Genomic DNA, 17,175 nt, shown 5'->3' with positions numbered 1-17,175 from the left:
AATTTATTTGAAACCCGATATAAGAAAAAAAAAGATAATCATTTAATATCAGATTTAGTTTTGGGTTCAAATTATTTGTTGATCTCTAATTACATTAATATTTCTAGACGAACTCTTTATAAAATTGGATTAAATTAAATTTTTAAATAATAAAAAGTAGAAGAAAAATCATTTTACAGTATTTTAACCTTGATAGTGAAGTTTGAGATTTCCACTATTTGTATATGCAATAATATTGGCTCTTCAAACAGAAAGAATATTGGTTTGAGATATTCCCACTTTTTACTACCAAGTCCATTTGTCGTAGCAAACCCAGTCTCACACTCGACGGAACCTCTCGGGGATTGGGTCTGGTTAGGTTTGAGCAGAAGTTAAAAAATTTAGATCCTAACATATAATAATGTAAATTTTTAATTAAATTTTTATTTTATATTATATAAGATTTACATTCAAAAAATTTAAATCAAATTAGAGTTGAATGGAAAATATATAACTTTTAGATTGGATCAGATAATATATATATAATTTTCGAGTTAAATTTATATAGATGATACATATTTTAGGATGAGTTGAATTAACAAAAACACGACCCTAATCCGATAGCTACAATCCCTGCCTGAATGACCTCTTGGAATGATAAACCAAATAAGTTCACCCGCTTCACACATTTCTAAGCCAACAACAAAAAAGAAAAAACCCGACATGATATGACCAGATAAACCATTTGACATGTCCGACTCTTCCTGCCCAGATTGCAAGCGACCAACCGAGGTTGTGTTCGACCACTCAGCCGGCGACACAGTGTGCTCCGAGTGTGGTCTGGTTCTAGAGTTGCATTCCATCGACGAGACCACCGAGTGGCAAATCTTCGCCAATGAGTCAGTCGACAATGACCTAGTTCGTATTGGTGGTCCATCGAATCCACTCCTAGTCGACGTCGGCCTCTCCATTGTCATTTCAAACCCTAATGGCTCCTCTTCTGAGTTCTTTACTTCCTCTCTGGGACGATGGCAAAACCATGGGCCTTGTTGCAACCATAATGGTATGTTGAAGGGTCCAAGAGTGGAGTAGGTTTCACTATTCAATGCTAAGATGGGTTAAAATTGAAATTATACCATGTAAAATCGATATAGCTTGCACTCGTCGTATAACTAAACGTGCATGTACTTATATAATTATCTAAAAATATTTTACGTAATTTGTAACAACTAATGTGGGGGATAAATTTTGAGCTATTGAAGGATCGAGTAAACGAAATATACAAGAAAGTTGAAGATCAAAAGCCACTTGAGGGAGAAACCAGGATTCCATTTTGGCTGATTGTCTCTCTACATTGCTTGAAGACAAGAAGACAAACCTCGTACTGTCAAAGGCACGCATGCCATTAACCCCTATTGAAGAATCGGAAAAAGAAAACGAAAGAACACAAGAATTTTAACGAGGTTCGGCAATGTGCTTACGTCCTCGGTGCCTAGGCGGCGCTAGAAGTTTTATTCAATGTCTCATAGGTTTAGGTTACATCTCTATTTATAATAAAAAACCTGGTACATAATTATATAATTAACCTTGTCCTCTTTACTGGTATATTTATGAGTCATACGTATCAAATCTCCACCTTGGCGAATATCCTGTCCCATGGAAACTTCAATGTGGGTTGGGTTATCTTACTTCTTTAACAACTCGAAACATTTAACAAGTCCAATCAATGCTTGAACTTGTCTGTCGTAACTGGCTTGGTGAACATATCAACGGCATTCTCATCAGTATGTACCTTCTGAAACAAAACCTCTCCAGATGCAACCAACTCTCTGATCTTGTGGAACCTTACATCAATATGTTTAGTTCTAGCACGATACACCTGATACTTAGCCAAGTGAATAGCACTTTGATTATCACAAAGCAACTGAACTCCACCTTGTTGAACACCCACTCCTTCACTAAACCAGTAAGCCATAAAGTTTCTTTTGCAGCTTCAGTCGCTGCCATGTATTCAGCTTCAGTTGTAGATAGTGCCACAATAGATTGAACAGTAGACTTCCAACAAATAGGCCCTCCACCAAGAGTAAACACATACCCTGTCGTAGATCTTCTATTAACCAAGTCACCTGCAAAGTCTGAATCCACATATCCTACAACCAAAGGATTATCCCGCTGACTACCAAAAACAATTCCATGTCCCACAGTACCCTTTAAGTACCGAAAAATCCACTTGACTACTTCTCAATATTGCTTACCAGGTTTAGACATGTACTTACAAACTTGACTAACAGCATGAGCTAAATCAGGACGAGTACATACCATTGCATACATCAAGCAGCCAACAGCATTAGAATACGAAACCTTTGCCATATCTTCAGCTTCCTTATCTGTCTTCGGGTATTATTCTGATGAGAGCTTAAAGTGATTTGCCAATGGAGTGCTAATTGGTTTTGCGCTGCTCATCGCAAACCTTTCTAGCATTTTCTCAACATAACCCCGTTGAGATAGCCACAGTTTCCTTGAGTCTCTGTCCCTGCAAATTTCCATTCCAAGAATTTTCTTTACAGCACCTAAATCTTTCATATCAAATTCTTGACTCAATAAGGTTTTCAAACCAATAACATCATCCATGTTCTTCGCAGTAATCAACATATCATCAACATACAATAACAGAAAAATAAAAGAACCATCATCAAGGCTCTTAACATAGACACAACAATCATACTCATATCTGTTGTAGCCAATCTTGATCATATATGAGTCAAACCGTTTATACCACTGTCTCGGGGACTGTTTCAACCCGTACAAAGATTTCTTCAATCTGCAAACTAAATGCTCGTTTCCAGGTTGAGTGAAACCTTCAGGTTGTCACATGTAGATCTGCTCCTCTAAATCACCATGCAAAAAAGCAGTTTTAACATCCATCTGCTCTAAATGCAAATCTCAACTAGCCACCAATGCAAGTATTACTCGGATTGAAGTGTGCCTGACCACAGAGAAAAGATTTCATCATAATCAACTCCTTTCTGGTGTGAAAAACCCTTTGCTACCTAACGAGCCTTGAACTATGCCCCCTCTTTTTCTGTTACTGCTGGTTTCTTTTTATACACCCATTTGCAACCAATCGGCTTCTTACCCTCAGGAAGGGAACTAACTCCCATGTACGATTGTGATTCAAAGACTCCATCTCCTCAACCATGGCAGCCATCCACTTGTTGTTTTCCTGACTAGTAACGGCACCATGAAAAGTAACTGGATCATCACTGCTAACAGTAAGTGCAAAAGAGACCAAGTCTTCAAAACCCAATCTGCTCGGGGGCTTTATATTCGTCCGTTTCACCCTGTCTCTGGCGAGACTATAATCCTGCAAATTATCCGTAGTGGAACCACCAGAAGTTGAGAAGTTTCTGGTTTCTCAACTGGAAACTGCTCGAAATCCACCACTGTCGTGTCTTTCTTCTGTTGCAACATGGATTGTTCATCAAAAACAACATCTCTACTGATCACAATTTTCTTCGCAATTGGATCCCAGAACTTGAATCCTTTGACACCTTTCTTGTAACCCAAAAAATGCACTCCTTCGATTTTGCATCAAGTTTGGATCTCTCATTAGCAGGTACATGCACATAAGCAGGACAACAAAAAATTCGTAAGTTATCAAAACTAACATCATGACCAGTCCATACCTCTTCTACAACTTTCCCAACCAATGATGCCCTTGGCGATCTGTTGATAAGATAACACACCATGTTAACAGCCTCAACCCAGAAGTGTTTGGGAAGCCCCGCATTCAACCGCAAACATCTGGCTCTTTTATTCAACGACCTGTTCATCCGTTCCGCAACACCATTCTGTTGTGGTGTCTTGCGCACTGTAAAATGCCTCTTAATCTCATGCTCCCAGGACTGTAGAAATTGTGAATCTGTGTACTCCGTACCATTGTCAGACCTCAAACACTTGATTTTTCATCCTATTTGGTTTTCTACTTCATCTTTCTACAGTTTGAACTTCTCAAAAACATCAGACTTATGTTTCAAAAAATACACCCAAACTTTTTGTGAAAAATCATCAATAAAGGTAACATAATACCTAGATCCACCCAAAGACGATGTCGTAGAAGGCCCCCATACATCCGAATGCACATAATCAAGAATCCCTTCAGTTGTGTGCTTCGCAGTCTTGAAACGAACTTTAGTCTGTTTACCAAGAACACAATACTTGCAAAAGTCGAGCTTACAACTTTTAACACCATGCAACAGATTTCTTTTATGTAATTCAGCCATACCACGTTCACTAAGATGAGCAAGACGCATATGCCACAATTTGGTTGTATCATCACAGGACTCAACAGAATGAACTCCACCTACAACGGTACTCCCTAACAATCTGTAAATATTCCCTGTAGTCATCTTTTCTTTCATCACTATCAAAGCTCCTTTAACAATCTGAATGGTCTCCCTATCCTCATCAGCCTTAGGGATAAAACCATTCTTGTGCAAAGTGCCCAAAGAAATCAAATTCTTCTTCAAATCTGGGATATGCCGAACACCACTCAACGTCCGAACAGAGCCGTCATACATCTTAATTCTGACATCACCAATACCAACAATATTGCAACATCGATCATCACCCAAATAAACAGAACCAGAATTAACCGACCTGTATGTCGAAAACCATTCCCTATTTGGCGTGATGTGATAAGAACATCCAGAATCAAGAATCCACGCATCCGTCAATTGATTCATTGAAATAGAAAGCATATCACCCTCACTGCAATCAGAATTGTCATCCTCGACCACATTCATAGACTTGGATGAAACATCACGCTTCTCATCAGTCTGCTTTTTCAACTTCGGACAGTCACGCTTCATATGTCCCGCCTCCTTGCACTTGTAACAGTGAATTATCTTCTTATCCCTAGATTTGGATATGGAATTCCGCTTGCCAGACCCTGCCTTCTCTGGCTTCCGTCCACGGTCTCGATTACCCTTGACATATAAGCTATCGGCTTGAGAGTTTTCCCCTGCATTCTGCTTCCGCTGGTTGTGAGCCAACAAGGCTGCAGTAATCTCCTCAACTTTGATAGTCTCTTTCTCATATGTAAGAGTAGTCACCATGTGTTCGTAAGAGAGAGGCAACGAACACAACAAAATCATCGCTCTATTTTCATCCTCAATTTTCACATCAAGTCGAGCCAAATCAGAAACGATTTGATTGAATACATTCACGTGTTACGCCAAATCATGATCGTCCTGCATCTTCAACCCATACAGCCGCTGCTTCAGATACAATTTTGTCGTTAAGGATTTGAACATAAACTGACTTTCCAACTTTCTCCAAATTTCGTCTGGAGACGACATATGCATGACGTGATACATAACCTCGTCTCGCCAAGCATAATCGTATGGTTCCTGCCGCTCACTGTTGCAATTCTTCCCAATCGTTCTCCTCCATCGACGCCAGCTTTGTTGGTCGCAAAGCCTTCAGGATCCCCTGCTGCGCCAACAGATCTTTCACCCTCGTTTGCTATAATCCGAAGTTACTCTGACCATCGAATTTCACAACTTCGAATTTTGCTTCTGACATCTGATACCAATTGTTGAAGAATCAGAAAAAGAAAACGAAAGAACACAAGAATTTTAACGAGGTTCGGCAATGTGCTTACGTCCTCGGTGCCTAGGCGGCGCTAGAAGTTTTATTCAATGTCTCATAGGTTTAGGTTACATCTCTATTTACAATAAAAAACCTGGTACATAATTACATAATTAACCTTGTACCGTACCGCGAGGGATGCGCCCCGCACCCCCAACCCACATAATCGTAACCCTCTCTACGAGACTTTCTTTGTAAGGACAGTTGATGTTCGCTTCGCTCACTCTGCTCCATCCCCTGTCCTCTTTACTGGTATATTTATGAGCCATACCTATCAACCCCAAAATAAACATCTTAATTTATTAGTAGTAATAAATTATTACCATTATTGTGTTAGAGTCCTCTAACATCCTAAACCAGAGATATGCTCCGTCGTCAACGGAGCCACGAAGAAGGAAATCGGCCGTGCGAAAGAGTATATCGTGAAGCAGTTGGAGGTGGAGATGGGCCAGTCCATGGAAATGGGCACGATACATGCCGGCGACTTTCTCGTAAGTCATCCGTCGTCAAAATTTTTCTACATCATTTTTAAGTTTTCTAGATAATCGGTGGATCGGATTTATTGATTCGGAAATTAATTATCAGAGACGTTTCTGCTCGCATCTTGGAATGAGTAATCAAACAGTCAAGGCTGCTCAAGAAGTTGTGCATAAATCTGAAGAGCTGGATATCATGTATATCGAATATCCTAATCCATCCTTCATCCGCAAAACATATCTACATATATTCGAAATCATCTGAACTAAAATTAAACTAGTTTCGAATATAAGACATCCAAAAGTTCTTATCTGAATCCTATCCATTCTAACCTTAATACAAATTTTGGTGAAAGGAGAAGGCCCATATCGATTGCAGAAGCTGTTATTTACATAATATCCCACCTCTCGGACGATAAGAAGCTACTCAAAGGTTAGAAAAATTGCAAACATATGTATGTATGCAAGCATGCATGTATGTACGTATGTGTATGTATGATTCCTTCATTTAAGTTGTAGATATGTCACTAGCAACAGGAGTGGCAGAAGGGACAACAATAAATTCCTACAAAGATCTTCATCCCCATGCTTCTAAGCTGGTTCCAACCTGGTTTGCCAGACCTGAAGACCTTAAGAATTTTTGCAGTCCTTAAAATCACAACACTTTTAACTGCTTTTGTTGTTCCGGTTTTACCTGTAACCTGTTCGGCGAGTTGTTTGTTCGCGATATAATGTTGTTCGAATTCAGATCGTGAGTTAGAAATAGAGATGTTCAGTTTTCTCAAGATAAGAAGTGTCGAATAAGGGTGGTGTAAGAAAAATGAAGAGTAGAAGAAAGGAAAGTAGCATTTTTTTTACAAGGTATAGCCAGCGTTGGAAATTAAATTGTGTATCAATTTTATTAATAATTTTTCATTTTCTTCAATTTTAACATTAGGTTCTAGTTTAGTGTTCAACGTAAACATCATATTGTTAAATTGTTAATTGTACGATAACATGGTCATTTTTTTTCACATAATTTTAGTTTGTATACTAATTTTGTCACTAAACTCTAGTTTACAAATTGACCTGATCCTTGTGGGTTAAATAGTTGTTGTTATCAATCAATCATCATTTGCCATTAGTTGTCATTTACGGAAAACTTAGTACTAAGATATTCGCATTTATCTTTCTTCTTATAAATTGATTTTATATGAAACACACTCAAACATAATGAAAATATGTTTTAAATGTTCTAATGCTTTGATTTCCTCTAATGGTAGTCCGACGAAACTAGTTTTATGTCATTCGTCTTCTCAAAAGATTATTTCTCATCATTTGAATTTTCAAATAAACACCTCGAATACAGAAAAAAAATCAAACCAAACTAGAATGTTGACGGATTATTCTCTTTGGCAAGCTCCTCCGAAAAGTAGTTATAGTTGGGTTTGGAAGAAGATTTTAGAGCTGAGGGATAATTATGCACTTGTTGGTAACTTGGACGAGGGGTTTCAAGGAAGAAGGTGTGGGAATCGCTTATGCACAAGGAAGATAAAGTTCCTTGGTTCAAAGTTCTCAGGGGGGTTTATTCATTCCTCGCCACTCGTTTATAGTTTGGTTTATGCTCCTCAACCGCTTGCCAACAAAGGTTCGTACGTGACCTTGGGTTAGTCTGATAGATCCAAATTGTTCCTTTTGTATCTCAGAAAATGAATCTAGAGATCATCTTTCTGCTGAATGTGTTTAATGGCTCAGTGTTTACATTCAACTCGAAACTTATGACCAGTGTTAGAATTGAAGTAACTTAAAGTTCATTGCTAAAGATAATACTGGATCTAGATTTCAATGATATTTAGAGTAATTTACTCTTTATTATGATCCAAGGCAAGTTGGTACCTATACGGACCTGTGAGTTGGGCCATACTGACACCCTAAAAACAAAAAGACTATTTTAAAAATACATAGATGATTGAATGAGTTAAATATTTTCAAATGTGTAAACTGAGATAAATTATAATAAATTAGATATGAGTGATTGTTGAACTTTAAAAAAATATTTAAAATATTTTAATGAAAAAAAATAAATCACTTAATTTTGGTAATAAAAAAGAAAATTGGAATTTCAGATGATCACTCAGTTTCAAATACCCAAGGGGATGGAGAGTGTTCCATGGGACCGCATGCAGAGAATCAAAACTGTGCTGATTGAATGAAAATCCCATTTAATTGCATCAACACAGTACGGGAGGGAAGAAGTTCGTCAGAAAGATGCAAACTGAACGTGCACTAATTTGAAACTGAATATCTACGTTTTCTACGCTCCTTGAATTTGCGTGTGTCTCACTTCCCCTAGTTTTTAATTTTTATTTTCACGTGCCTGCTATGTAGTAATTAATATTTGATTGATTTCTCTCTTATTTATTTATTTTTATTTATTTATTTATTATTATTATTATTATTATTATTATTATATTTCAATTCTTCCTTGTTTGTATTGGCACTTATATTCCTAAAATATGACCCCAAAAAGAAGAAGAAGAAGCAATCTATTCGATTTTGAAAGCATTGGAAAATATTATTGGCATTAATTGTAAAAATGTTATGAGTAATTGGAGATACTTAGACATAAAAAAAATGCATTTGTTCAAGGTATTTTGGGATAATATTTTAATATTTTAGTATTTCTTTTATTTTGTGATTTATAGTTTTTTATTAAACAAATGTGATCAGTTGGTAGAGCGCAAGGCTCTTAATCTTGTGGTCGTGGGATCGAGTCCTACGGTGGGCAATTCATAATTCGGAGGTCTCCCACGGAAGCTGCTCTTAACCTGGCGTTGGGAGTAGCCTACTATCATACTTCTCCCTTACCCCATTACATATGGAATAAGGTTAAGCTAATTTTTATATGTTCTAAATACTCTCAACCATTTGACATAAATACTCAATCACCCTGCTGCAATCGCTGGTATTTGAACCCGTAATCTCTAAGAACAACAATAATTCTTTTAATTACTTAGATAAGTTCGTTGGTGATTATGATTTATAGATTCAAATATATTACTAACGAAGAATAGGCTATTGATTTAGGTTGTCTTTTTTTATTAACAATTATTTAATTGCCCTAGTTGGTTTTATCTATTATATTTTGTGAGGAAAAATGAGAGCATATTAATGATTCAAAGGGTGTAAATGTCTTATTTTTGCAGATTATACGTGATATTAGAGTTTTTTTATATAAAACTAATTTTATTAAAATATAAAATATATTGAATTGCAATGAAGATTTATAATCATAATTGTAAATTAAATATACAATTAGAACAATTCTCTATCATTGTTAAAATAAAAAAACTCTTAATTTCAGATCACATAAAAAAAAAAAAAAACTCGAACAAAGATAGATACAAATATATATGATTGCATCGTCAAATAAACCATAAAAATAGATCAACCCTTAGAAAAATAGATCAAACTCGATCGACATGAAAAGTTATTCACGAACACAAGTCGGGGATCCAAATCCAATCAAATTGTCGAAAAGCAGGGAAGATCAACAAAATAACATACAAGTGTCATCTTGATCAGTCATAACGATGTCAAATCAATTCTTAGAAAAAGATAAATAAAAGATAATCAACCAACCGAAAAACATGCCAAATGATAGAAGAAAATGTGTCATATAAGTAGACTTACTGAAAGTAAAAAAATTAAAATTGTTGGGATTATGAAAAAGCTCAATTGACAATCGAAAAAGTGCAAAGGGGTTTAATTGATAGAATTTGTTTAGGAAGTAAGGGGAGAGAAAAAAATAAGATAATGAACACAATGATCAAAAGTGATTCTACTTATCAACCAAGTCTACAACCACTACCTTAGCTCATCACTAAGGATTTTCTAACAAATTCACCTTTATTTTTACCGGATCAAGAGATAACCTTTACAATTCCCTATTTTTTGAATTGGCTAAGATAGAATCAAAAACCTCTTTACAAAAAGGATAAAAGAAGCAAACAAATAAACCTCTAAAAGGTAGGTGTTTACAAAATTTAGCTTACAAGAACAAAATATTTACAAGAGAATTAGAATAAAGAGTGAAAAGCTCTTCTCTTGTGTTTGAATCCTTGGATAGGTGTTCTAACCCTTCTTCAAGTGTCCTCAACTTGTTTTTATATGTTGGAATGTTGTTGTGGCCGTTTCTAGCCGTTGGAGGTGGTTTGGAGCCGTTGGGGATCAATTTTTGAGGAAAATAAAGCTGCTCAGAACAGATGGTATCGATACTCCTAAAGGGAGTATCGGTACTACCTTTGTTATATTTAAATCAACTAGCCGTTACTAGTCATTGAGCCTGATGGTATCGATACTATGCCTTTGGTATCGATACTACTATACAAAGTAGTATCGGTACCCCTTTAGGTATCAATACCATTTTTGCATTCTGGAATTTGAGCAATGCTGGTAGTATCGATACTACCTAGTGAGTATTTATACTTCCCTTACCTTTGGTATCGGTACCATATGAACAGTATTGGTACTGTTAATTAGGTATTGATACTTTAAGAACAGTATCAATACTACTTGTCCAAAAAAATGTTTTGTGCTCAATTCCAAGCTTTAAAGACTTTGAATTATTTTTGAAAACTTTGAAAACTTTGAAATACTTTGTGAAAATTGTTTCAAAAATATTTTAAGATTAAAACACAATTTTACACTTTAGTAAGGATTAAATTTGGACTTTGAAAAACTTGGAGTGATATTTTGATATTCGGATAATTTGTATCGAATATACTTAGAAGAACATTTGTAAAATCTTAAAATTCATTAAACATCAAAATGTTTTCAACAATATCCCCTTTTTGATTTAATACAATATTTGAGTAGTTTTAAGATTTTCTTTGAAAATAATTTTTGAAATCAATTTTGAAATTACCCCCTTACTATAACAACCTTACTATAACAACTTTAACAACTTTCTCCCACTTTTTGTTAAATCAAAAAGACTCTATAAAATGATTTTAAAGAAGGTTTTTGAAACATAGCCAATTGATACTTATAAATATAGCTTAAGCTGCTAAGATCACAATCAAGAGAATTGTTAGCCATTAGTTTCATAATTCAATATTCATAATGTGAAATGGCAAAATTGGTCATAATGCAACTAATATGTAAATGATGCAAAAATTAATAAACATTAAGCTCAGATTGAAAATTCAAACCAAACCAAATAAGTTCAAACATCCAATCATCCAAAAACATAAATCTAAACATTCAATCATCCAAACTAAAACAATCCAAAAAAACATCAAAAATGTTTATCAATCTAAATTCAATTCAAGAAAAATCAAAGCAAGGCAATATCTACTCCATCGGAGTATCGGGAGGAAGAGGAGGATAACGTGCTCTCATATCAAGTGTGAGTACATCTAAACGGTCGTTCATCTCTCATTGTTGAGCCCCCATAAAGGTTAACTGGGACTCGATGGATGTAAACCTTAGATCGAATGTCTCCATAAATGATCGAAAGTAAGGAGGTATTTGATCCTCTTGCTGAGTTTGTTCTCTGTGATGTGCTGGCTCGTCATCAGGTATGGCTTCATCAATATCTTGCATTATTTGTTGAAGCTCGGGATCATCGTCTGCAGCCAGTAGAGGTGGAGCTTGTTAAGAGCTAGCTCCCGGAGTCTGCTTAGGAGGTCGATAAGCCCATTGACCCGTTTCCTTATCCTTTTTCATCCCTCTTTCGTTAAGAAATTTAGGTTGATTTGGTTTTGGAGAGGCATGGGAATGTCAACCGAGACCTTAAGCCCTAACTTGATAAAAAGATTAGAAAGAAGACAACTGTAAACTAACATTTCTATATTTTTCTAAGGAAGGACGTTTACGGTATGGACAAGCTCACCAAAAATAAATATGTGGTAGATTAATTTTCTTATTATGTTGATACAATGTATCCACCATAAATCGATGACTCTAAGAGTGGAGTACCTACCTCCGGATGGTCGAAACCACCAAGAGATCATTAAATGAAGAAATCAGTCATGATGTGTTCGTAAGGTACTAATACTATCCTTAGACTTGTATGGTGTGGCCATAACATCTATTTCATTATCTATGCCGGCATCGTCTAAACCAAAAGCATTAGTGATAGTTTCTGAATTAATAAAAATGACTTCTCCTAAGAGATAGGATCGTATGCCTATGGTTTCGCTTTGACGAGCATTTTGAACACATACCGCATTGGAGTAGAAAATGCGGACTAATTGTTGATAGACAATGGGCTTAATTTGGTACAATTTATCAAATTTCCAGTAACGAAGGACATGAAGATATTTGAAGTTAATATCCTCCATCGCTTGAATTGAAGGAATACGTTCCTCTTGGATTTTGTAGGATTGAAAATAACTAACGAACCTATCATATAATTCATCTCTACGACGACTTGGTTGGTTGAAGCAAAAAATTAAGAATTGTTAATTCGGGTTCGTTTGGGTTTGGATTTTGTGGTGGAGGAGGAATAGAAGGGCGGTTTGATCGACTCGATGAGGACCTTGGTCGTTTAGGATTAGACATTGTAAAGGAAGACATAATATGATAGGATAACCTGCAAATTTAAACACATGTATGCAATTTTAATCAATCCCAAAACTCAATTGAGTCCGCAATAGTCAAGGTTCTCTAAACCGAATCCTAATGGGCAAAGTTTTGAAAAACTATGTTGAAAATAATGTTTGATAATCAATTGAATCAAAAACATCAATTAAAAACAATAATTTTCGAAACAATTTTTTTTATTTCGAAATTCAAAGAAAATTTTGCAAAATTGTTTGTTTTTGATGAAATTTGTTGTAAAATCTAATTTCTAAACACTAAATAATTAATGCCCGATAATTTGTTCATCCTAGAACTAATCAAAACTAGTCCTAAGATCAATAATCAATAAAACAAGGGTTTTAGAAAAATTTACCTTGAATCTTTGGATTGAGTGAGAATGTAGTGATGTTTTGCACGATTTAATGATGCAAGCAGGTTTTGGAGATGAAAAAAGATCGAAATCCGTCTAGAATACGTTTGATTTGAGGTAAATAGAGAGTTTAGAGTGAGAGAGGGATGAACGGTGGGCTGAGTAGTTTTAAGGGTTTTAATAAAATAAAGAGGAAATATGGATTTAATACCCAAAACCCGATGAGTGTATCGATGCACATTCAAGGAGTGCATCGGTGCACCTTCAAGGTGTATCGATGCATTAAGCACAAAAATGTCAAATATCCGTTTTAAACACTCAAAATGCTAAATTATTTAGCTCTAGTGGTATTGGCAACCCATATATTGAAAATTAATCATGTTCACTCAATCAAATCTATCTTTAAACATAATTTGAACATATAAGAATCATAAACTCTCCTAACTAATAGCAAAGAATGCAATCAAAAATATTATTTTTATAAGCATTTTCCAAAAACTAATTAAAAAGTGCTAAAATTATTTTAAACACTAAGTCAAGGTAGGTTGGTCAAACCTAGTTCTCTCCAAAGTGTCCAAAATCTTTCTTTATCTAATGGTTTTGTGAAAATATTCGCTAATTGGTGCAAAATATCAACATCTTATAGAACTATATCTTCTTTAGCTACATGGTCTCTAATGAAATGATGTCTAATTTCAATGTGCTTAGTTCTAGAGTGTTGGATGGGATTTTTAGTGAGACAAATAGCACTAGTATTGTCACAATTGATAAGTATGGTACCTACTTCAATTCCATAATCAAAAAGTTGTTGTTTTATCCATAAAACTTGTGCACAACAACTACCCGCTGAAATGTATTCCGCTTCAGTGGTAGATAATGCAACACAATTTTGTTTCTTTGAAAACCAAGAAATCAACATATTTCCTAGGAATTGGCAAGTACCAGAGGTTCTTTTCCTATCTATTTTGCATCCTCCATAATCCGCATCTGAGAAGGCATGCAAGCTAAAGCTAGAGTCTCTAGGATACCAAAGTCCTAAACTAGGAGTGTCCTTAAGGTATCTAAAGATCCTCTTAACAGCTAGTAAATGTGATTCCTTAGGACATGATTGAAATCTAGCACATAAGCAAACACTAAACATAATGTCAGGCCTACTTGCGATTAGATAGAGCAAAGAGCTAATCATTGATACAATTTAACATCCACACATTTACCTCCTTCATCTTTGTTAAGCTTTGTTGATAAGCTCATTGGAGTGGCATAAGGTTTCCCATTTTCCAGTCCTAACTTCTTGAGCATATCCTTGACGTACTTAGCTTGATTGATGAAGATGTCATCTTTTCTTTGCTTGATTTAGAGTCTCAAGAAAAATAAGAGCCCCCTATCATACTCATCTCGAATTCACTCTGCATTAGCTTAGAAAATTTTGACAAAGAGTATCATTAGTAGAACCAAATATTATATCATCAACATAAATTTGAACTACTAATAAATCTTTACCTTTATGCTTTAAAAACAATGTGTGTCAACCTTCCCTTTTGAAAAACCTTTTTCAATTAAAAAGTTTGACAATCTTTCATACCAAGCTCTAAGAGCTTGTTTTAAACCATAAAGTGCTTTTGTCAATTTAAAAACATGATCTGGAAATTTTGAATCTTCAAAAATTGGAGGTTGTTCCACATACACTTATTTTTTTATAAAATCATTTAAAAATGCACTTTTAACATCCATTTGATATAATTTAAATTCATGAAAACATGAAAATGCTAATAATATTCTAATTGCTTCCATCCTAGCTACGGGAGCATATGTTTCATCATAGTCTATGCCTTCTTCTTGAGTATAGCCTTGAGCAACAAGTCTAGCCTTGTTTTTCACTATATTACCACTTTCATCAAGCTTATTCCTAAATATCCATCTAGTACATACAATAGATTTATTACTAGGCCTTTCAACTAATGTCCAAACTCTACTTGTCTCAAATTGATTTAACTCTTCTTGCATAGCCATAATCTAATTTTCATCATTTAATGATTCTTTAATATTCTTAGGCTCTATGCATGAAATAAATGCAACATAATTACATATATTTCTAAGAGAAGATCAAGTTGTTACCCCTTTGGATGGATCACCTATTATTTCACCATCATTGACATAGTTGTATTCCCTTGGGTAAGAGACTTTCCTTTCTTCAATGGTTGGATTCTCAAGAGGATCTTGAGTTTCCTCATATTTCATATCTTCCTTTGATGATGGTTCTCCAATGTCATATCTAACATCATTTGTGTTTATAATACCTACATCATCATTCACACAAGAATCCTTCCTTGGAAGGGGATTATCATCGAAAACAAATGTATAGACTCTTTACAACTAAGTTCTTTTATTAAATACTCGATAAGCTTTAGAGTTTAAGGAATAACCCAAAAAAATTCCTTCATCACTTTTAGCATCAAATTTGCCAAGATTTTCTTTACTGTTGTTTAAAATAAAACATTTACATCCAAAATGATGAAAATAACTAATGTTACGCTTTTTACTTTTAAAAAGTTCATATGGAGTTTTCTTGAAAATAGCCTAATCATTACTCGATTAATAACATAACAAGTGGTATTTGTGGCTTCCGCCCAAAAAATATTTTGGCAAATTGTTTTCACAAAGCATGGTTCTAGCCATTTCTTCTAAAGTTCGATTTTTCCTTTCAACAACTCCATTTTGTTGAGGGGTTCTAGGTGCTGAAAATTTATGGCTAATGCCATTAGAATTACAAAATTCAGTAAATCCAAGATTTTCAAATTTAGTTTCATGATCACTACTAACATTAGTTATATAGTAACCTTTTTCATTTTGGATTACTTTGGAAAACGTGATGAATTTTTCTAATGCTTAATCTTTAGTACTTAAAAATAGAACCCAAGTATATATAGAATAGTCATCTACCAAGACAAATGCATATTGTTTTTCACCCAAACTAGTTGTTCTAGATGGCCCAAAATGATTTAAATGAATCAATTGTAATACTCTACTAGTGGATACATCATTAATGGATTTAAAAGAAATTCTCTTTTGTTTTCCTTTAGCACAAACATCAAAGATTTTATCACTATCAAATTTTAGTTTAGGCAACCCTCGAACTAAATCTCCTTGAATTAGTCGTTGTAAAACACTCATGCTAGCATATCCTAGTCTCTTATGCCATAACCAACTATTATGCTCATCCTTAGCAACTAGGCATAAATTTGTCATATCTATAAAATCTAAATGCACCATGTATATGTTTCCTATTCTATGGCCAACAAGCATAATCCGATTAGATGCAATGTCAATGACTTTACAACCATTAGTTTCAAACATGACATTGAATGCCTTATCGCATAATTGACTAATACTCAATAGATTATGCTTTAATCCATTCACATATAAAACATTCTTATTTGTATAGAAGAGGTATTACCTATTGTACATATACCTTCAATGTGACCTTTTGAATTATCACCAAAAGTCACATCTCCTCCATTTTTGGCTTTAAGCTCTATGAACTGGCTCTTATCTCCGGTCATATGTCTCGAGCATCCACTATCAAGGTACCATAAATTTGAATTTGTTTCTCGTGCCTTGTAGTAATGCTCATTTTCCTACAAACATAGATTAATTTTTGATTTTTGGTACCCAAATTCTTTTGGGTCCATATTCATTAGTTTCCAAAATTCTATTCCCCTTGGGTATCCATTTATGTAGCATATCCTTGTTTTAGTAGTAATGAGTCCTTTAGGAACCCATATACTTCTAATGATTTTTCCATTTGAGGTTCTTTGGGGACCTCTATGATTGTAGTTTTTAAAGCTCTTTTTAACATAGTTGGATTTTGAATTTTTACCTTTTTCAAAACTTTTTGCTCCAACTTTATTAAAAGAGGCTTTAAGATCATCAATTTCTTTTTTATGATCATCATGAACTTTTGAAAGTAAGTTATGTAAATCAGTATTTTTCTTTCCAAAATCATCAATTTTGATTTGCAATTCTTTAATCTTAATTTCAAGCTCATTGTTGGTCTTGGACATAAGGCTATTTTCATTTTTCAATTTTAAATATCATTTTTGTATTTTTAAATAAAGTCTTATAATACGAAGC

General features: G+C 34.7%; 1 pseudogene; it reads left to right on the top strand.

Moving 5' to 3' along the window:
• Positions 1 to 641: 641 nt before the first annotated feature.
• Positions 642 to 6,819, top strand: LOC120200672 (annotated as a pseudogene).
• Positions 6,820 to 17,175: the final 10,356 nt, after the last annotated feature.

Source organism: Hibiscus syriacus, unplaced genomic scaffold (genome assembly GCF_006381635.1).
Source record: "Hibiscus syriacus cultivar Baekdansim isolate YM2019G1 unplaced genomic scaffold, ASM638163v2 tig00006405_pilon, whole genome shotgun sequence".
Classification (NCBI taxonomy): Eukaryota; Viridiplantae; Streptophyta; class Magnoliopsida; order Malvales; family Malvaceae; genus Hibiscus; species Hibiscus syriacus.
The sequence above is the reverse complement of the archived record's forward strand: the minus strand, read 5'-3'. Positions and strand labels throughout refer to the sequence as shown.